General features: G+C 36.4%; 1 long non-coding RNA gene across 5 annotated transcripts in view; it reads right to left on the bottom strand.

The window, feature by feature from the left end:
• Positions 1 to 23,443, bottom strand: part of LOC119871878 — a 280,228-nt gene that overhangs the window by 36,387 nt on the left and 220,398 nt on the right. For 3 of the 5 annotated variants that reach the window (XR_005359689.1, XR_005359687.1, XR_005359690.1), the window contains 2 exons: positions 19,673 to 19,760; positions 15,156 to 15,278 (listed from right to left, as the gene is read on the bottom strand). This is a non-coding gene — a long non-coding RNA (uncharacterized LOC119871878). Of the gene's footprint in view, positions 1 to 15,155; positions 15,279 to 18,548; positions 18,651 to 19,672; positions 19,761 to 23,443 lie in introns of all 5 variants that reach the window. The other 2 variants (XR_005359688.1, XR_005359691.1) reach the window with 2 other exon arrangements.

Below are 23,443 nucleotides of genomic sequence, written 5' to 3'. Positions count from 1 at the left end.
ATGACCAGTTCATGTTCTATATACCTGGTGAGAAACAGAGGCAAGACTGACACCTCTGAATCTGTACCATTTCCTTCCATCACCCGTGAACTGTGGAGATTAGGCACACAAACCTCAAATCAGCCTCAGTTTCCTCCTTTGTAATACGGGGACACTACACATCTAGGGATTTTATTCTTGTGTATTGAGTATCCCTGTGTCTGGCACCTAATATTCATTTTTATAGCTGTCTGACACTTTTCCTCCCTTTACTGCATCAGGTGATATTTATCCTTATGGAAGTGGAAGAAGAGAAAGACAACAACAAAGACGTGGCAACAGAGCCCATGGAACCACTAATAGTGATAATAGAAAATAACAAATAACATTTCTACAATATTTATAGCTCTGAGGCACTTGTATGATCATTAGGTCATTCAAGCTTCCCAGCATCTTAGTGAACTAGTTGTTATTCTAATTACCCCATTTTGCTGATGAGAAAACTGAAGCTCTGAAACACTAAGCAATTTGCCAAAAGATACTGTATTTTGAATGACTAACCAGACACTAGAAAAACAATGATAATGGTGACATTTGACAGCATTAGACTTTACCTAAGCCTTGTGCTCCTGCACAAACAGTACAGACAGAAATACAACGGCCAAGAAATCCCATTGGCCCCCTTTTAGGTTCCTCCAAATCTCTTTTTTTTAAAAAAAGATTTTATTTATTTGAGAAAGAGTGCAAGAGAGTGTGCATGAGCAGGGTTAGGGGCAGAGGGAGAAGCAGACTCACACTGAGCAGGGAGCCTGATGTGGGGGCTTGATCCTAGGACCCCGGGATCATGACCTGAGCCCCAGGCAGATGCTTAACCAACTAAGCCAGCCAGGTGCCCCTATGTCCCCCAAAATCTCTTAATGCAAAGAATCACCCTTCCCCACAACACCCACCTCTGACTCAGAGATGACCCTTCTGTTTACCTTTGACAAGACCAGATTCAGACCCTCCAAATTCCTGTTCTTTGTCTGATAGATGATTAGCTTAACTATTTCTTTCCACTGACCAGTCTGGACAAAATGATTGTAACTTGACATGAGCAAACTACACAGGGTGCCTCCTTCCCCCAGTTCTCTGAACTTCAGCTCACCACTGTGCATGGAACTTGCAACAGCCCCTCCTAATGGCCCTGCTGAGATGTACACTCAGTCCTATAAAAAAACTTTTCTGTCTGAGAAGCTTGCAGATCTTATGGTCAAAACATTCACTCTGTTGCAACAGTCTCAATTTCCTTGTTGCAATATTCTTTTGGAATAAAGCCTCTTCTTTAGTTAGGTCCAGATTTGTTTTTTATTTGACATGTTAGTGATAATATTAATGATTGTTAACATATGTGTAGTACTTAGAATTAAACATTCACAAGAATCATAATCTGTATTTGTAAAAACAACATGGCTATATATATATTTTTTAAATGCTTCTCTCTTAATTATCTCTTCAAGATGATTCCTCTTCATCAATAGGACAATTATCGCCCCATTCAAAAAAATAAAGCCCATGAAGACCAGAAATAAAGCAATTTATCCAATTTCACAGAGCCTAGTAAGTGGACGTAAAGTGGGCAATTCTGGACAAAAACACAAGCCTTCTGTTTCTGAGTCCACTCTTCCTTGGCTTACATGAAAACAAGCCAGGCTGGGCTTATACTGATTTGAAAAAGACCAATCCTTTATGCACTGATGATAAAGGTGATGCACCTTAAGCTGTAGGGCTCATCACTCAAACAACTCATTTCCAAAACCTAATCTTGATTCCAAGTTTCTTTTTCTTTTCCTTAGAGAGTGTCCTCTCAACTGTATAATCATCACGTCTCATAAAACCCTGGAAACTAACGCCAATATGTTGTATTTTGAGGAATATACTCATATGATGCTACTCTCACAAAATCACTCCTTGCAGTCAGTATAATGCCAGAATTCCCACAAAGACCATTTTCTATTAAGGCACTCTTTCCCAAAGTATGTCCTAGGTGGTGTGAATTTTATGAGACATTAACAGGTAACTCACAAAAAGAGAACTGGCAGTCAAACAAAAGAGAATAATTAAGTTAGAAAAAGTAACATTTTTGCTTTTTGTCTTTTTTTTTTTAATCTGCAGGACTCCTCAGAGCCTTTTATAGGCTAACCAATAGTGATCCCCTATAATTCTTTTTTCTTTTATTATTTTTAAGTATGATTGATATATAACGTTACATTAATTTTAGGAGTACAACACAGTAATTTAACAAGTTTATATATTATGTTATGCTTACCCCAAATATGGCTTCCAGAATTCTCTTTTAATGGAACATCTCCTTACATTAATATTCCTAAGGACAGCTTTAAGAAAGACTGGATTAGGGGCACCTGGGTGGCTTAGTGGTTGAGCCTTAGGCTCAGGTCATGATCCTGTATCATGCTCCCTGCAGGGTGCCTGCTTCTCCCTCTGCCTATGTCTCTGCCTCCCTCTCTGTGTCTCTCATGAATAAATAAATAAAATCTTTAAAAAAAAATAGAAAATCCAGATTAAGGAATCGATCTTCAGGGAACCTGTTTTAAAGGAAATATGCAATGCAGGAACAATAAAATAAGCAAGTAAAAGTCTTTCATACTTTAAGATAAATAAATTAGTCTGGTAAATTTTTAGGAAATGCAACAGAACACTAAAAAAAAAGGTCAATTTGGATAGATAGTCAGTGAGGATCATGAACCCTTGGTAAGTAGCCTACATGGAAACTCGAGGTGCATAGAAGCATTTTGTCTGTAACAAGAAAGAAGCCCAAGAAGACACAGGGTATTGGAAAGACAGAGAGCCTCCTCAAAGAGGTGGAAGCTAACAGACATTGACCTCACCTACTGCAATACAACAACTAGTATGTGTACAACATTTTCTAGTTAAAACACTTATTTTTTGAATTCTCATTTTCTTCCTTTTCATCAAGCAGCTATGGTTTAAGAAAAGAGCAATGGATAGAAGTCTAAAAGATATGATTCTGAATATTAGCGCTTCTTCATCCAGCTGTGTAAAACTGGGCAGACACATTATCTCCCTGAGACTGAGTTTTTCCACTTGAACGAGGAGACAATAATAACCACCTCAAAAGATAGTGGCAATTTATTGAGATGCTGCCTGTGAGAGTACAATTTGAAACTAACCTATAGTTAGTGCCTAAGGGCACCCTATAGGGCACTAAAAATACATGTGTCAGATTGGAACTATAACCTGGGGAGGCAGATATTTTATAACTTCCATATTATTGACGAGGAAACAGAGGCTCAGAGAAATTAAATTCCTTTTTCAATATTACCCAGCTGGAGGGCAAATGAGCAAAGGCTCAAAATCTGGACTACTGATTTTGAATCTTGGCTTCTTTCAACATGCCATGTGTTTCTTTTTATAAGTTTGCCTTGGGTCACTCTTTAAAACGCGTCATCAAGTAGCTACAAGGTGCCTAGGATATAGTCTGTATCTCCTCAGAGAAAGGATCAAAACCAGCTATCCAGTGGTTTAGAGACCTTCAAGGCAAAGCCCAAACTCTTAGCATTTTATGAAAGATGCTAAGAAAAAGAAACACTTCCCACAGTCTGGCTTCCATGTACCTGTCCAGATGTTCTTCTTGACACTTTGTCACCTCATACTTTGAGCTCAAATTATACTAAACTTGCATTTCCCAGAATACACCTACTGCTTTATAGTCCCCCAGCTTTGTTCATGCTGCATAAACCTCCTTCTTTCCTCTCCATCACTTTTCACCATGACAATTATTACTTGTCATTATTCAATCGAGACGATGTCTCCTTTAAGCTTTCTCAACCCTCTTAGGTCAGGCTGAAGGCATTTCCTCCCTGCTTACAGACCAGCCTGCCCAAACTTCTACCCTAGCACTGATCACACTAAAGCCTAGGTTTTGGTTTAGATGTTTCCTCATCTACATAACTGTTTCTTTGGAAATTTTGTTGTAAGAAATAGAAGTCTACTCAGATTCTCTTAAGGCCTCACTGAAACCCAAAAACAAATCTGAATAATCAGGAAGTCAGGAGAGAGGAATTCCCAGGGACCAGAGCAGCAGGAATTCATGGACATTGGTTCTACCATTTATACAACTCAGAGGCCAACTCCTTCAGTGTTTGTTCCTCTAATTCAAACATTTAAGAAAGAGAAACTTCCTCCATTGGGTCAGGTGTCTACCCATAGACTTATAGCTATGTCCACTAGAGAAGATAAGTCATTATTATACATGGCCTATGCGTTCATTAGGGATGTGAAATATTTTTGAGTGTGTAGGTAGGACAGGGACCTTGATCATGTAAACTAGAAACAGAGAGCTCTTCAATAATAGGGACAGTAACTTAACCACCTTTATATTCCCACAGGCTAACATAGTGAGAGAATATTGTGGACACCCTATAAATATAAATAATGAGAGAGATGATTTTTACCATTTAGAAAGCCTGCAGTCCTCTTTGAGTCCAGCCCTTCCTCCCCACCCCCCGCCCCAAATAGATGAGACCTTGGGTTACAAGAGATTAATTTCATTTGGCCATCAGGCAGGATTGCTCACTCAGCAATTTTTAAATGCAAATCCAATTGTGGATTGCTCACAAGGTAATTTTGCCTTATTTTCTTCTTTTTTTTAAAGAAATTGACTAGGATGCCATTACAAAAGATAATGACCACAACCAGTTATATTAAAATGTCAGATATAAAGTAGAAGTAATTATCTGTCCGTCAAGAAAATCTTGATGTATGGAGCCAAAAGCCCATTATATAGTCCATTCATCAACATTTATTCAATACCCACTGTGTACACAATATTGTACTAAATGCATAGGAAGCTTTCAAAGAAAGGTGAAGATCAGTTTCTGCTCCGAGAAAGAATATAGCAAGTTGGCTAGAATAGAATGTGACTACAGAACAGATTATAGCTAATGAATTCACACCATACTATATAGTATGCTTCTCTAAGTATTTATAAGAATAGGAAGATTTAGCCTGAAAAAGAAAGGATTAAGAAGAAAAATAGTATTATTTTAAGAAATATTAATTAAGTGAGAACAATGAACTACACATTGCGCTAGGCACTTGGGATACTCTTATGGACTTTGCATTCTATTGAAGAAAATTGGATAATAAGTGAATAAACATGATAATTTCATTTAGATAAGAGTTATGTGAGAAATAGAACAAGATTATTCAATAAAAGTGATACATTGCTTGTAAGTAGTTTCTTTAGTTACAGTAGGCAGGAATGGCTTCTCTGAGCTGAATCTCACATGATAAGGAGGAACTAGACATAAAAAAGCATCCAGGCTCAAGAATAACAAGGATAAAACTCCTGGGAAATGAATGCATTCAGCATTCAAGAACCAGAAGAAAGACTCCTGAAGCTGTCTTGAATGACAGAGGAGAAAAGTGATACAGATGGATTTTGGCAATAGCCAAAACACATCGAGTTTGCAGGGCTCAATAAGAAGTCCGTGTTGCCTTTTTAAATATAATGAAACATCATCGAGGGCTTTAAGCAGGAAAGTGGCTTGACATAATTTTAGGAAGATTACTAGAAGTGTCTTGGAGAGAAAAGATTATAGTTGCCGGGTCTCAAAAATCGAGTCAGAGAAAAAAGTCTGGAGCTCTTACAGTGGCCCAGGTGAGAGATGATGGTGTCTTGACCTGTGTGGCATTAGAAAGGATAGAAGTAGACAGAATCAGGATATATTTTGGGCTTAGCAATGAGGGGTTGGGAAAAAAGGAACCACGGAAACATTTTAGAATGTGAACTTAAGCAACCGAATACGTGGTACCATTAACTGTGATGGAGATGACTTTGGTGAAAACACCAAAAGTTTATGATGGGGCAGGTGAAATTTGAGATGCCAAGTGGAAATAACAAGTAGAAAGTGAAATAAATATGTCTGCAGCTCAGAGAAAGGTCAAGATCAAGTTATTGACATATGTATGATATGTAAAGCCATGAGAATGATAATTTTCTTCAAGTGCTTGTGGAAAGATAAAGTGATTTATTTGTAGTTGTTTATGGCAATGATACCCAGACATTGACTACTTGATAAAACATTTTGAAATTATAAATGTCCTGGTATCATCCTGAGTATTTCTGACGCTGTAGGTCCAGGATTTCTATTCATGGTGCAATAAACTATGTGTATTTTTTAAAATTAATCTCCCCTAGATTGGAAATCACTGCTTTAAAGGCAGAGTCAAGATAAGTTAATATCCTCTGGTGCTTCAGTGAGGATTGGAGGATTTTAGAATCTTTATTAATAGTAGAGTGCTTGAACTAAAATATGGTTTGGTTTCTCCAGCTTAAAACACCATTTCATCTATTAGGTTGCAATTTTTCATGGCCACCCCATAATATCCTGTCATTCCTTTTATATACATCTTCTATGGTTGACATGATGGATTTATACAAGGGTCCTAATGCAAGAGTCAGCAAACTTCTCCTAAAGAATCAGAGAGTAAACATTTTAGGCTTTGCTAGCTATATAGTCTCTGTCTCAACTATTCAACTACTGCACTTGTAGTGAAAAAACAACCACAGACAATATGTAAATGAATGGACTTGACTGTACTCCAATAAAACTTTATTTTAAAAAATCAGGAAGTGGACAGGATTTGGCCTGTGGGTCTCAATTTGCCAACTCCTGATCTAATGTATGTGAAGTGCAAGAAAGATCTCTAGTAGCCTTTGTACACAGTTGATGGTGAAAGCCTGGGTTTATCTGGACTTTTTCATTGCTCTTAGATAGGTGCTATATTTTATAAAATTTTGGCAGCATGAAATCAAAAAATAAGATTAGATAGCCAACTTTTAATTAAGAGTGAAGGGTGCATTTTCTCTCTTTGTTGCATATGATAGGCTATAGATTGCTACTGCATTAGGAAAAAGTTGGAAACTGTAAAGTGGCATATTACTAGACATACTACTCTTAGTTACATAGTTTAGGCAAGTTACTTAGCAAATCTTTTTTTTTTCTTTAAAAAAAAAGATTTTATTTATTTATTCATGAGACACACACACAGAAAGAGAGAGAGAGAGAGAGAGAGAGAGAGAGAGAGGCAGAGATACAGGCAGAGGGAGAAGCAGGCTCCTTGCAAATTTGCCCGATGTGGGACTTGATCCCCAGACCCAGGACTACGCCCTGAGCCAAAGGCAGATGCTCAACCACTGAACTACCAAGGCATCCCAGTTACTTAGCTTCGTAAGTCCAAGTTCTTCTTCCATAAAGTAGGGACATATCTTACTGGCTTAGTGTGATGATCAAATTATATAATAAATGAAAGACAGCAGAGTTTCTAATGGAGCAAACACTAAAGTAATAACGAGATGTAGATAAGGTCATAAGTAGGGATCTTGGCATATGAGTAAACATAACAGTATGGGAATAAAAACACAGGTGAATGGTGAAACCCTGAGCCCCTGGCTACTGGAAGTATTCAAGTAAAGACAATCGTTTTTTAAAATTGTATATTTGATAAAAAGGAACAGGCTGGACTAGGAAAGGCTCTGAGTTTCTGATTTTACATTTGCAAACTAAGGACAAAGCCAGGATGCATAGGTACCACTTAATACTTTCATTTAATGTTTCCTGTCAGGGCTGGATAAAATATTTTGCATTTTAAGGAGGGATCACGCTACAGTGAGGGAAGCATGGTCTTTGGCACCAGAGTGAATTTGAAATTCCAGCTCTGCTATTCTGTTTGACATTAGGCTTCATCTCATTTATTCAAAGAGGATCATAATCCCTAAAAGGATTAAATTAGCACAAACACACACACACACACACACACACACTGGTCACTGGCACACAGTAGACAATGTTACTTCCCTTCCCAGCATTGTATTTTTATTCTGAGTATCCCTTATTCATTCCATGTATCACCCCAAATAAGGTTCCTACCTAAAAATTTCTCCCTTAATCCTCCCATTTTCTTAATCAGGAGCAAAATAAAGTTTCTATCAAGTGCTCACTGACATTACCCTGGCATCTGAACTATTGGATATGACATACAAAAGAACTTTAATGTGTAGACATGCTAATCAGAAGGGAAATGTCAAATCTGCATACATTTCAAGTGACCCAACAATATTTACCTTCCAGCTAAGTCTCCTATTTTTTTGACAATTGCCTCATTGAGGAAGTGACTCATTCAGCATACCAAACCCAATTCCATAAGAGAACTGTACCTCAGATTGGTTCGAGAGCATCAAAAAGATGAATGTCAGTGCCTTGCAGTTCGTAACAAGCCTAATTTGATTTGACAAATGATGTTGATTTTGAAGGGGTCACTAACCATTAGAACTGCTGAGGACAAAGCGTGCCTTGAAGGTGGATCAAAATTGAATGTTTAAACAGTTTGTTATGCAAATTTGCTTTCCACCTGTCAGGAGTGGGTAAAGGATCAGGACAGAGAGTTGCTGGTAAGGCCAACCGCGGGATGGATGACCACCTGGCACAGTCCTTGGTGGCCGCACAGAGCAGGCTTTGCAAAACATGGCCAGTTGGTCTGCCATTCTCATTTAACCAAGTGGAGGGTCAGGTAACCCCATTTCCACGAGAAGACTCAAGATGCTTCACCTTTCCATCCCAAAGCCCCTTCTCCACCCCATCAAAGAAGGTAAGAGTATATCAAACTCAAATCAAGCTAGCTTCACCAGGACTGAAGATTTCACTACTCCCCACCAGTGAATAATCAACGTCTCCAAGAGATAAATGGATCCTCTGGAAGACGAAATTGATGTCCTCAAGGATGCCAGCCTTTCGAAGTGACGACAAGGCCTCCTTCTTGTTTCTCACGCCCATGGGAAGGCCTTCCTCTTGATAACGACCTGCTCTCCATTTTAACTGAAGACTTATTTTGTTTTTCAGTCAACGTACCTTTAAGGAAGTCTGTGCCCTCATTGATGGCCCAAACAGTGACTGCAACTTGGTATTTGTTCCCTGGCTGCTGGCATCACAGCCCCGTTTCCTCCCTGTACTCTGTGCCACAGGAGGCCAACTATCTACCTCTTTCTGTTTGAGTTTTTTCAAACATCACCACCGAGATGGAAAGGATGTCCCCTGCTTGTTCTCTAACCTGGCTGGAGCCTGTAGGTTTCCGCACATCGGGCAGAAGTACAGAAATCATAACATCCCTGTGCAGTTCCACTGCCCCCTAATATCTGCAGCAGTGGAAGTGTTACAGGTGTTAATATCTCACTCATCATATTATGTTCCCTACACTCGATTTATGATTATCAAATTGGTCATGGAGGGCTTTGTGAGCCATGGTAAGAACATTTGCACCATCTTAAGTGAGGCAAGAATCCAGTGGAGAATTCTGAGCAGTTTCGTATTTTACAACTTATGGACAACAATATGCCCACAGAGGGCTTTCATGAAATAATGTATGTAAAGCACATAGTCCAAGACCTGTTACATAATTGGTACATAATAAATGTTAGCTACCGCCATTATGAACATTAAATTCATAGCCTCTTTACCTTGGCCTTTGCATTATGTTTTATTTCATTTCTCTTTCTTTGGGTGGAAGGGAGAGTACATAATAAATCGAAAGGATGCCCTTGCTCTTATAAAACTGATATATACTTATGAATAGTCTAACAAAAACCTAACAGTTCCAGACGACACATGCTTTTAGCAACTGAACTAAAGCCAGTGTCCTTGTTTTTAATATCTTCATGGCGGGAACTAAAAGAACATTCTGTGACTAAAGCAAAGTTAAAGCCGGGCATGATTGGCCTTTGCCCATTAATTCAATCAACAAATATATATGGAATACTTCTATAAAGTACAGTGGCTTTGAACCCAAAAGCCCTGGTTCAAATGTCAGCTCTGTTGTTTACTTAATGTGTGACTGTGAGCTTGTTACCCAATTTCTGCAAGTCTATTTCCTCATCTTCAAAATACTTTAGAAGGGACTCTTTTGTAGGGATTAAAAAGATGAAGCAAAAGAACATAGTATCTCTTGGTGGAAGAGGTCATAGAATAATTTTTTTTAAGTGTCCATTACACAGACACCTATCATCTTTCTAAGTGAACAAGTTGTTAAATCAGAATAATTTGGTTTAAAGTTTACCACCCTAGAAAATTTAATTTCAACAATTGAGTACCTATTAGTAAAAGAACTCTACTAAGCCATGAGAAAGATATAAACCTAAATAAAGTCTGGCTTAGATAGGGCTCTTTAGGACAATGCCTCAGCCCAACAAAGCATGCTGGGAAACACATGAAAAAGAAACACCAGGTTATGACCAGAGCTCCAAAGTAGATATCTAAACCAACCCATTCTACAAGTTCCTGTCTTGTTTACCTTCATTTTTATTAACCCTTACAATAATTTTCTAAAGTAGGGATTCCTGGGTGGCTCAGCAGTTTAGCACCCACCTTCAGTCCTGGGTGTGATCCTGGAGTCCCAGGATCGAGTCCCACATAAGGCTCTCTTCATGGAGCCTGCTTCTCCCTCTGCCTGTGTCCCTGCCTCTCTCTCTCTCTCTCTCTCTCTCATGAATAAATAAATAAAATCTTAAAAATAATAATAATTTTGTAAAGTAAATAATATTATTATTTCTCTTTTACAGATGAGAAATGGAGGTAGAGTATGGTGACGGCACTTATCCAACATTTTCCAAATGGTAAGTGGTCAGGATGAGTTCTTATTTTACTTAATATTGCAAATATTTATACAGTACCTACTCTGAGTCAGATATTTATCTAGGGGCTGGGGCTACAACAGGGGACAAAATGCTCCTGACCTTGTGGAGCTTACATTTAAGATCTGAACCTAGATCTGACCTTTCTAAAACCTCAGTCTTCCTACCAAACACAATGCCTTCTTTCATTGCATTGGTGCTATCTGGAAAGATGAACCTGACCCCAATTCAGTGAGTTATGATGTTCCCATTAGGCCATTTTCATTCCCTTTATGTTTTAATCAGAACACTTGCTTAAATTAAAATATAGCTTAGTCATGCATATGATCTTTTTCCCCCAATATTTTTTTCATGAGGCTGTCAGTTTTGCAAACTGGCTTGATTTACATAGATATTTGATCCAGAAATAAATTGAATTAACAATTTAAAATGCAGAGCAGAAACGGCTGCCAGTGTGCTAATAGCTCCATTTTCCTGATTAAGAGGGCTTTCTCTAAGATGGCATAAAGAACAGAGCCCTCTTTGGACTAAAATTCATTTGGACAATGGTCTTAGAAGAGATAGAGTCTAGGAGAATGCTGTCTTGTCTGAGGAAGAGACATGTACCCCAACTCCTGCTGCCAGACTAATTTTCAAAAATATTCTTGGTGCAGGTACTTGGTCATAAGCTTTTGTGGTTTTCTATGCCTGCAGAATAAAAATAGCAAACCCCTAACATTGTCATTCAAAGTCATAAATTTTTCTGTAGCTTCTTTAGTCCTATTTCTCTCCCTGTCACTTTTCTAAGTCCTGGGAGACAGCAGATTGGAGTTTGGACCCCACTCTACTACACAGCAAAAGTGTTACCGTAGCCAAGTCATTTTACTTCTCAGTTTCTGTTTCATCTTTATCTATTCTTTAAAGGGAGACAGTGAAATTCATCCTCCCCTTCTCTTAGATTTGAAGAAAGGTTCAACTGAGCAAAAGATTTTGGACACTGTAAAGCACAATACACAAACCACCTTGATATTGATCTTCGTTCCACTCATAGTGACAACTCTTGTTCCCATGCATGTTCTCTTCTCCCTGTCTATCTAAATAGGAGCTGCCTTTCTTCAGAAGCTTGATTCTCAGAGAACTCAGCTCTTCTACCTCCTAGCCCTCAGGAATCCTCTCCCCTATTGCTGTTGCCATAGTTTTGTTCACTTGGCACTTGGTCTTTGCTGCCTTTATGCTGCCATTCTTCGGCACTTCACCAATTAGTCTGTAAACCCTGATAAGGGATATATCGAATTTTATACTAACTTGTGTTCATGCATAACACTATAATTCAGATTCAACTAAGCTTTATTGAATGCCTACGATGTGCCTGCTCTGTGTCAAGGACAATCGTAAGTGCTTGCCCATTTGCGGTTTCATTTATTCCTCATAAGGTAGATCTTAATATTATTCACATTTTACACACATGGAGAGGAGGATTCAGAGGAATTAACTCTTTATTGTTCCACATCTCGCAACTAGTAAGTAGCAGAGCTGAAAACTGGTTCTGGGACAGATTTCGAAGCCCATGTTCTTTCCACTAAATTATGCTGTCTCCTTTATTAAGTGTCGGCTGATGCCCATCCTAATCGTGATGATGGTAGGTAACTGGGGCATCAAATGGGGTCTCTAGTAGCTCAGAGCACTAACCATCTGGACCTGATTATAATTGACCATACGGATTCATAGCTGACTATTCAACCTATAAATATATGTTTCTCTGGCTTTTATTTTTTACATAGGTTAAACACATAAAAAGCCAAGGAAATGATATGGAATAAAATGTATAATTCAAAACTTAAATGACCTTCTTATTATCATTATAATTTTAGTTACTTTTAACTCCTTGTGCCTTAGTTTCCTCATATGAATAACGAAAATATCCATAACCAACCTCAGAGGGTAGTGCAAAGATCAAATGAGATGTATAAACTGAAGCCTCTCTTCAAGTAGTTTTTGTAACAATATAGGCATACCTCAGAGATAATGCAGGTTCAGTTCCAGACACTGCAATAAAGCAAATCTCTCAATAAAATAAGTCAAATCAATCTCCCAGCACATATGAAAGTTATGTTTACACTATACAGTAGTCCATCAAGTGTGCAATAGCACTATGTCTTTAAAAATAATGTATATACCTTAACTTAAAAATATATTACTGCCAGAAAATGTTAACCATCTTCTGAGCTTTTATTTTTTCTTCTGAGCTTTTATGAGTCATGATTACGAATTACAGCACACCATAACAATTATAATAGTAATAAAAAACTATTAAATATTTCAAGAATTACCCAAATATGACACAGACATGTGAAGTGAGCAAATGCCATTGGAAAAATAGTGCCGACAGACTTGCCCTAGGCAAGGTTGCCACAAACCTTCAACTTGTAAAAAACAAAAAACAAAAAAACAAAAAACCATACACAATATCTGTGAAGCATAATAAAATGAGCTATGCCTGGAGTGGGGAATGAGTAAGAATAGTAACCAGTCATGGGTAGTTAATTCTAATTTATCACTTGGGCCAGTACCAGGTAAATATTCCCTTTGTAAAATCTCTAAGAGAATAACCTAGGCAATAGAAGAAGACACAGGAATTTGTATGGAGATAAAAATGGTTAAAACTACTTATGAAATAAAAGTAAACTCTTCATAGAAATCTTTAAGGATCTTTAAAACCTGCACTCTAGTATGCTTTCTGTTACTAAAGGATTTATAGCACTGGTTTATATGTTGTCAAGGAGGCTCAAGAGGCCACTTTTGAATGGGTTGGTGTGAAATTTACTTGCACATCTAATACTTCTAAGTACATATCCATACATAATTACAGAATGGGGTGAGGGAGTCGGGGTATGTTGGTCAGCTCAAGCTGCTGTAACAGAATATCACAGACTATGTGGCTTAAATAACAGAAAGTTACTGTTCATAGCTCTGAAGTCTAGAAGTCCAACTCCAAAGTGCCAGCTGATTCGGTTCCTGGCACCGTCCCCATTCCTGGTGAGAGCCCAGTTCCTGGTTATCCGTCTTCTTGCTATGGTTTCATGTGGCTGACAAGATACTAGCTTTCTGATCTTTTCCTATAAGGATACTAATACCATCAGGAAGACTTTACCATTCTGACCTCATCTAAACCCAATTACTTCCCAAAGTTCCCACCTCCATCTCATTGGAAGTTCAAATTTCAACATATGAATTTGGAAGGGATATATACATTTAGTCCATAGCATAGACAAGATGAAATCATAAAGATGAGTAGTATCTTCTTTCTGTCATCAGAGTAACTTATATTTCAATGGTGTGGCCATCTGTGTGTCCAGAAAGACAAGAAAAGGAGCCCAATGGAAGCATTCTGATTAGAGACACAATATGGGACCAGTAGGAAGAAATGCTTCCATTATAAATACATGAATAAATTAGTACATAATATATTTACCTGACTAAATTTTTAACAGTAAGACATTTATTTTTAAAAAGAAAGAATTCTTGGGATCCCTGGGTGGCGCAGCGGTTTAGCGCCTGCCTTTGGCCCAGAGCGCGATCCTGGAGACCCGGGATCAAATCCCACGTCAGGCTCCCGGTGCATGGAGCCTGCTTCTCCCTCTGCCTATGTCTCTGCCTCTCTCTCTCTCTCTCTCTCATTGTGTGACTATCATAAATAAAAATTAAATAAATAAATAAATAAATACATAAATACATAAATAAATACATAAATAAATAAAATAAAAAGAAAGAATTCTTACATAAAACTCTAATATGTAAAAAGTAGGAGTATAGTAAATCCAGTTTAAATGGTGATACAGAGACCAAATTTGCTTACTTGGCCTCTGTATTCATCTGCTGGGCTGCCACAGTAGAATATCATAGACTGGGTAGCTTAAATAACAGAAAATTATTTTCTTCTAATTCTGGCCCAAGATGAGAGTGTCAGCAGGGTTAGTCTGTGGTTAGATTCTCTCCTTCACTTCCATATGATTACATTCTCACAGCATCTACACATGGACTCTCCTTTGTGCCAGTATGCTCCTGGTATCTCTTCTTCTTTCTATAAGGACCCAGTCCTAGAGAATTAGGGCCCATCTTTATGACCTTATTTAACCTTAATTACCTCCTTCCTGGCCCTATCTCCAAATACAGTAACACTGGAAGTCAGAGCTTTGACATGAATTTTGGAGGGTTACAGTTCAATCCATATCAGCCTCCTCCTTGCCTCTCACATGGCCTATAAGGCATTTTTGAAAAACCAAATATAAGAATCCATGGGAAACAATACAGAAGTCACACTAGTCCACATCCTCAATGGATCGCCTATATCACCCAAACCTTCTGAAATCTCACAATGTGTTGAGAGATTTATCATTGGCTTATGCCTCTTTTTACTAGGATTAAAGCAACAATAAAAAGAGAGTAGTTTAGACAAAGAGATCTGATTGATATGAGATCACTTACTTACCAAAATATACCTACTTCAAGGGACATTTTCTCTGGACTTGGTCAGCTTGGCCAGGTCCACACAGGTCTTTAGATTCTATGATGTTGAACTTTTCCATGCTGTCTACAGTAGTCAACAAATGTCCTGTGTACATCAAAAAAGGTATAGATGAGACTTTATTTCACCTTCCTTTCTAGAAGTTTAGGTGAAACCTCTTGATTGGCTGGGGCAAAAAAAAATGCAAATAACCTGACTTATATTTTGTATCATCCATTAAAATCAGATCCTATAGAGGAAAGATGCTCAGTCTTGGTGAAATGTCTGCAAGTGCACACGTATGTACACAAAATACTTCTTTCCTCTCTTACACACACACACACACACAAACACCAACACACACAGCTAGAGTTTAAGGCAATATCCTACACATCTAGGAGTGAACAAACTGGTTAATGAGGAATTCTCTAAGGAGACCACTTAGCTCGTTTTTGTCCACTCTGACCATGATAATTTTGACTATAATATTCAGTTATTCTCTACTTATGCATAATAATACCTGAAGATTATTTTTCCCAGTTTTTACTAGGACACCAAAAATAATTGTTATGGAAAAGAGAGTAAGAGCACCATAGGGAGAAAGCACAACATGAATAATGGCAAATAAGCAGGAAACATAGAATGTATACAAAGAACAAATATTAACTTTGACAGAATTAAGAATGAAAAAGAGGAATAGTAGTAAAAAAAAAACTGTTTTGGAAAGAATGACTAATCAGTTGACAAAGAGTCTGTGACTGGAATAAGTAGTTTGAGCACCAAACTAATGGAAGGTTTCTGAGCAAAGATTACATATTCAGAACTTTGCTATGGGAAATTAACATGGTGGGCATGTGTGAAATTAATTAAAGGAAAGAGAATTGGAGAAATTATTTAAAACTCTAATAGGAAATGTGACGTGACAGTCAAAACAGAAGCAGCAAAGTGTCAGTAGAAACCTAAAATTTGTAAAATTAACATTAACATTTTTTCACCTATTCATAACAAACCTACATGGTCTCTGGTACCAAGAATTTCTCATTTTGTTGAGGCATTAACCTGAATCATATACTGTATAAGACAGACGTGTAGAAATGAGTCCCTCAATGTATTAAATGAGTCGAGATAAATGCCCAGTAACCATTCCTCAGTCCAATGTACTCCACTTCCTCATATACACAGAGGCAATGGGCAGTTAGTAGATTGGCTCAGTAATGATGCAAAGCGAAGCACACTGACTTCCACTTAACTGGATTAGGAATATCAGGGGCTGAAAATCAAAAAAAAATATGCCCAATCATAGACTGCTTCACACAAAGGCAAAAAAACAACTGCTGGTACTGGAGAATTCCAGAACCTCCTAAGTGCCCCATTCTTAACATCTTTTCCTAAACAATCTGCATGAACGTACAACATTATACCCCCTGAAGTAAGGCCTTTGTGAAAATATGAATTCCATCTCAAGGGTTGGAGACCATTCGCCAAAATGATGCTAACAGGAGCCTTTTCCATGAAGCACTTGAACTGAGGTCTCTATAGGGATAAGGCCACATTAGGGTATTACTTTATCAACATAGCCCATGGCACTATATCACAGAAGGTAATCCCAACTAATTAGGGATGGAGTCATTAGTCACATTAAGAAATAGTTGGCTAGATGCACATATAAATAAAGAGAGCACATTTGAATCTAGTGCCCAGTGTAACTTGAAGCAAGTGGTTCTGTCAAATGTCATTAATGAAACAGGAATATTGGAGACCTAGTTCTATATCTGTTGATTTATCTTTTTCTATCCCTTAACTTTCATTCCTTCATGTCTGTATGTCTTAGATATAGCTCTTGAGTTTTTATCTTGAGTTTGTTAATATAGCTATCCTCATAAACTTTGCCTTTCATTGTATAGTTCATTTACATTTACCATAATGATGAATTATCTGAATTTATTCCTACAACATTACTGTGTACTTTGTCTTTGACCTGGATTTTTTTATGTTTCTTTTTCTTTTTTTAAATCTATTTTTATAGTAATCATTCTTCTCATTTTTTGTTCTACTATATATCATATTTAACATACATACTTAATTTACCCAAGTCCTACATTATGCTCTTTCTTATTTGCACATGATATTGTTGCCATGTTTTTTCATTTTGCATTATTTTATTTTAACCACACTAAAATATTCTTGTTTTACAAATCAATATTTATTAACTTGGCTATCTATTTTATTATTTATCATTGCACATTACATCTTAAACTTTGATATGAGATAACTTCTGTCTCCTTGAAGTTCAGAATTTGGAATTTTTCATAATAAGAATCTGTTAGCAACCTCAAATTTTGTTTGAAAATAACTTTACTTCATTTTTATTATTGAAAGTTAGCTTCATTGGTTATATAATTCTGAGTTGACAAGTATTTTCCCATGGCATATGAAGATATTATTCCACATCTTCTAGTTTCCAATGTTGTTGTTCAGAAGTCAGATGACAGACTAATTGGTATTGCTTTGTAGGTGATCTGTCTTTTATTCTCAAGTTATTTTAATGCTATTGTCTCAGTCTTTAATGCTGAGCAACTTTGCTGTGATATAAATTTCACTCCAGTTTCACCATCATGTGTCTAGGTGTAAATTTTTTATTTATCCTGTTTGAAATTAATTAGGTTTCATGAATTTAAGGAGTTTGTCATTTTTAAGTTCTGGAAAATTCTTAGCCATAATTTCTTCAAATATTTCCCCTCCTTATTCTCTCTCTCTTTCTCTGATAACATGTTTGTTAGATCTCCTCACTCTATCCATATATTTTCTTTCCCTACTCACATTTTTAAAAATTTCTTTGCCTCTTAATGCTTCAGATATATAATCTAACATGTTAATTCTCTGCTCAGCTATGTCCCATTTGTTGTAAAAGTTCTACTGAGTCATTATCTCAAATATTACATTTTTCAAATCAGGTTCAAGATGCCTATGTAGGAAGACTCTAAATTCACCTCATCCATAGAACACACCAAATTATATCTATTTACAGAACAATTCCTTTTGAAGAACTGAGGACTGACTGAACAACTACCAAACAAAGACAGAGAGAACAGTCAGAGAGCAACAAGAGAAACAGAGACACAGTATGCTATTATCAGCATTTGGGAGGGATAATACTAAGGCCAAAAACAGATTTCTCTGTCCTTGGACACAGGAAAAATACCTGTGGTTTAAAAGAGCATCTAGCATATAAACTAGCATATGCAACTAGCATATAGTGATGAGCATACAAAAGAAACAACAATAGCATATAAAATAGACCAAATGGCAGAGGACCTGTGGGAAAGCTCTACAGGTCAGAGGAACTATAGAACTACATGGTTTACACTTCTACCCTACCTTGGAAGCCTGGACCAGAGCAGGGTCTGGACACCATGGCAGGAAAGTCCAGTCATTTTGAAAGGCTTCCTACTTCAGTGAGTCTACAGCTGCTCTGTGGTGCTGAGACAGAAAATAAACTGCATTTTTCTTTTACATTTTTACTGATTTATTTATTTATTACTTTTTAAATTTTGTCTTTTTTTGTTTTTTTTCTTTTCCTTCTTATTCTCTTTTTCTCTTCTTTTTCCTTTTGTTTTTTTCTTCTCTTATTATTTTATTTTTTTCTCTTATTAAAATATATTTTGAAATGTATTCTCCCTGTAAAAAGCCATGGTTTAAAAGAGTAACTAACATATACAGCCAAAGTTCCAGTATACAGAGTCACCAAGCATATACAATCTACACAAGGGGTCACTATATACAAGACCACTCCTTCAACTTTAGTAGTGGCAATTTCATCAAACCCATAGAAACACATAAAATAAAGCAACATGGGAAGGAAGAGAAATATGCTCCAAAAGAAAGAACAAGGAAAAAAAGCCTGGGTAAAAAAATTAAACAGAGATAAGCAATGCACCTGATAAAGAATTTGAAGTAATGATTGTAAAGATACTCACTGGGTTAGAGAAAAGAATGGAAAAACTCAGTGAGACCTTCAATAAAGAGATAGAAAATGTTGAAAAGAACTAATAAGAGAGAAATACAATAACTGAAATTAAAAAATACACTAGAGGGAGTCAACAGTAGATTAGCAGAAGCAGAATGGATCATCAATCTGGAAGACAGGATAATGGAAAACACCCAAGCTGAACAGCAAAAAAGGAAAAGGATTTTTAAAAATGAGGATATATTAAGAGATCCCTTAGATAACATCAAGTGAACAAACATTCACATTATGGGAGTCTCCAAAGAGAAAGAGAAAGGTGTAGAAAATCTATTTGAAGAAATGACAACTAAAAACTTCCATAACCTAAGGAAGGAAATAAGAAGGAAAATAGACATCTCAGCCCAAGAAGCCCAGAAAGTTCCAACTAAGATGAACCCACAGAGGTCCACACCAGGTGCAGTACATAATAATTAAAATGTCAAAGGTTAAAGATAAAGAAAAAATCCTAAAAGCAACAAGAGAAATAAATAGTTACCTGCAACGGAAAACCTGTAAGACTATCTGTCGATGTTTCAGCAGAAACTTTGTGGGCCAGAAGCAAGTGGCATGATATGTTCAAAGTGCTGAAAAGAAAAAAAAAAAAAAAAAAAAAAACTACAGTCAAGAATACTCTACCTGGCAAGGTTATTATTTAGATTTGACGGAGAGATAAAGAGTTTCCCAGACAAACAAAAGAGTTTATTACCACTAACCCAGCCTTACAAGAAGTGTTAAAGGGACATTTTTTTTTTAAGTGAAAAAGACATGGCCATAATTAGACATAAGAAAAATATAAAATAAAAGATTAAAATATTATAGCATACATAAAATATGGAGAAGGCAGTAAAAAAATATAGAGTAAAATGGGGAAAAGAAAAACACTTTTTTCTTTTTCTATTTTTTTATTTTTTTAAGAATGTTTTTGAACTTAAATGACCATCAAATTAATATGGACTGCTATTTATTTAGAATGATATATATAAATCTTATGGTAACTACAAACCCCAAAAACCTATAATAAATACACAAAAAATAAAGAGAAAGTAAGCCAAACAAAACACTATGATATTCAACAATCATGAAGAAAGAGAAGAAAGGCAAAAAGAAGAACTACAGAAACAACCAGAAAATAAATTTTAAAAATGGCAAAAAAAAAAGTACATACTTATCAATAATTGCTTTAAATGCAAGGGGCCTAAATCTTGAATCAAAAACCTAAGTGGTAGTATGGACTAAAAACCTTTAATCTATTAAAAAAAAAAAAAGTTGGTGGGGGGGACACCTGGGTGGCTCAGTGGTTGAGTGTCTGCCTTCAGTTCAGGGTGTGATCCTGGGATTCAGGATCAAGTCCCACATCGGGCCCTCTGCAGGGAGCCTGCTTCTCCCTCCACTTATAACCCTGTCTCTGTCTCTCTCTCTCTCCCTGTGTGTGTCTCTCATGAATAAATAAATCTTTAAAAAATCAAAATCTTTAAAAAAACAAAAAGCAAAAAATAATTCATCCATATGCTGCCTATAAGAGACTCACTTCAGACCTAAAGACACATACAGACTGAAGGTAAAAGAATAGAAAAACACTCACCATGCAAATGGAAGTGAAGAAAAAGGTAAGGTAGCAATACTTATATCAGACAAAATAACCTTTAAAACAAAGACTGTAACAAGAGACAAAGAAGGGCATTACATAATGATAAAGGGATCAATCCAATAAAAGGACATAACAGTGGTAAATATGCACCCAATACTGGACAACCTAATACATAAAGCAAATATTAACAGACATAAAGAGAGAAATTGATGGCAATACAATGATAGTAGGGGACTTTGACACTCCATTTGCATCAATGGATAGATCATCCAGACAGAAAATCAATAAGGAAACAATGTCTGGATGACAAAGTGGACCAGATGGACATAACAGATAATTACAGAACATTCCAACCATATACATTCTTTTCAAGTGCACATGGAACATTCTCCAGGATAGATCACATTAGGCCATTAAACAAGTTTCAGTAAATTTACGAAGATTGAAATCAGATCATGCACCTTTTCCAAACACAAGAGTTTGAAGCCAGAAATTAATCATGAGGAAAAAAAAAAACCTGGAAAAAATACAAACTCATGGAGACTATACCTGATAATAAACAACCACTAAGTCAATGAAGCAATCAAATAAAAATTTAAAAAAACCACATGGAGACAAATGAAAATGAAAACATAATGGTCAAAATCTCCGGGACATAGCAAACACAGTTTTAAGAGGGAAGTATAGCACAATACAGGGCTATCTCAAGAAACAAGAAAAACTGAAATAAACTATCTAACCTCATCCCTAAAGGAACTAGAAAAAGAATGAAAAAGCCCAAGGTGAGTAGAAGAAAGGAAATAACGAAGATCAGAAAAAAGCTAAATAATGTAGAGACAAAAGAAAAAAAATCAGTGAAACCAAGAGCTAGTTCTTTGAAAAGATAAACAAAATTGACAGACTCATCAGGAAAAAAGAGAAAGGATCCAAATAATTAAAATCAGAAACGAGAAGAAAGGTAACGACTGGTATCTCAGAAATACAAAGAATATAAGAGAATACTATGAAAAACTGTATGTCAACAAACTGGACAACCTAGAAAGAAATGGATAAACTCCTAGACACGTACAATTTCCAAAAATTAACCAGGAAGAAATAGAAAATTGGAATAGACCAATTACAAGTAACAAAATTGAATTGGTAATAAAAAAAAAATTTACCAAAAAGTAAGTCCCAGACCAGATGGATTCACAAGTGAATCCTACCAGACACTTATATAGGAAGAGGTAATATCTATTCTCCTTAAGCTATTCCAAAAAATAGAATAGAAAGCAAAGCTCCCAAATATATTCTATGAGGCCAGAATTCTACTGATATCAAAACCTGGTGCCCTGATACAAAATCCCTACAAAAGGAAAGAAAGGAAAGAAGAAAGAAAGAAAGAAGAAAGAAAGAAAGAAAGAAAGAAAGAAAGAAAGAAAGAAAGAAAGAAAGAAGAAAGAAAGAAAGAAAGAAAGAAAGAAAGAAAGAAAGAAAGAGTAAGTCAATATCCCTGATGAGTACACATGCAAAAACCCTCAACCCTCAAAAACTCCATGTATCAAACCACATACAGCAACACATTAAAAAGATCATTCACCATGATCAGGTGGGATTTATTCCTGGGATGCAAGGATGGTTCAATATACACAAATCCGTCAACATCATAAAATGCATCAACAAAACAAAAGATAAAAGTATTTGATCATCTCAAGATGCAGAAAAAGCATTTGACAAGATTCGACATCCATTCATGATAAAAACTTCTACAAAACTGGTTAGAGAGAACATACCTCAACAGAATAAAGGCAATATATGAAAAACCCACAGCTAACATCACCTTCAATGGTGAAAACTGAAGTTTCCCTCTAAAGTCAAGAACAAGACAAGGATGTTTAATCTCAGCACTTTCATTCAACATAGTACTAAAAGTCCTAGCCGACAGCAATCAGACAAGTAAAAGAAATGAGGCATCCATACTGGTAAAAAAAAAAAAAAAAAAAGGTTAAATTGTCACTATTCACAGATGACATCATTCTATAGATAGCAAATCCTAACGATTCCACCAAAAAAAATCACTAGAAGTAATAAATAGTTCAATAAAGAGGCAAGACAAAAAATTAATACCCAGAAATCAATAATGTTTCTATACACTAACAAGAAAGTCATAGAAAAGAAATTTAAAAACAATACCATTTACAACTACACTAAAAAGAATAAAATACCTAGGAATAAACTCAGCCAAAGAGATGAAAGATCTGTACTCGGAAAACTATGAAAGAAGTCAAAAATGACACAGAAAGTTATCCCATGCCCATGGATGGAAGAATCACTATTGTTAAAATGTCCATATTACCCAAAGCAATCTATAGATTCAATGCGATCCCTACCAAAATACCAATAGTATTTTTCATAATTGTTCATAAATGTTCATTAGAACAAATGATACTAAAATTTGTATGGAACCACAGAAGACCCCAAATAGCCAAAACAATCCTGAGAAAGAAGAACAAAACTGGAGGTATCATAATTCCAGATTTCAAGATGATACTACAAATCCGTGGTAATCAGAACAGTATAGGACTGGCACACATAGATCAATGGAACAGGATAGAGACCCCAGAAATAAACCCACACTTACATGATTAATGAATCTATGCCAGAGAAGTCAAGAATACACAATAGAGGAAAGACAGTCTT

Source organism: Canis lupus, chromosome 5, assembly GCF_011100685.1.
Source record: "Canis lupus familiaris isolate Mischka breed German Shepherd chromosome 5, alternate assembly UU_Cfam_GSD_1.0, whole genome shotgun sequence".
In the NCBI taxonomy this organism is placed as follows: Eukaryota; Metazoa; Chordata; class Mammalia; order Carnivora; family Canidae; genus Canis; species Canis lupus.
The sequence above is the reverse complement of the archived record's forward strand: the minus strand, read 5'-3'. Positions and strand labels throughout refer to the sequence as shown.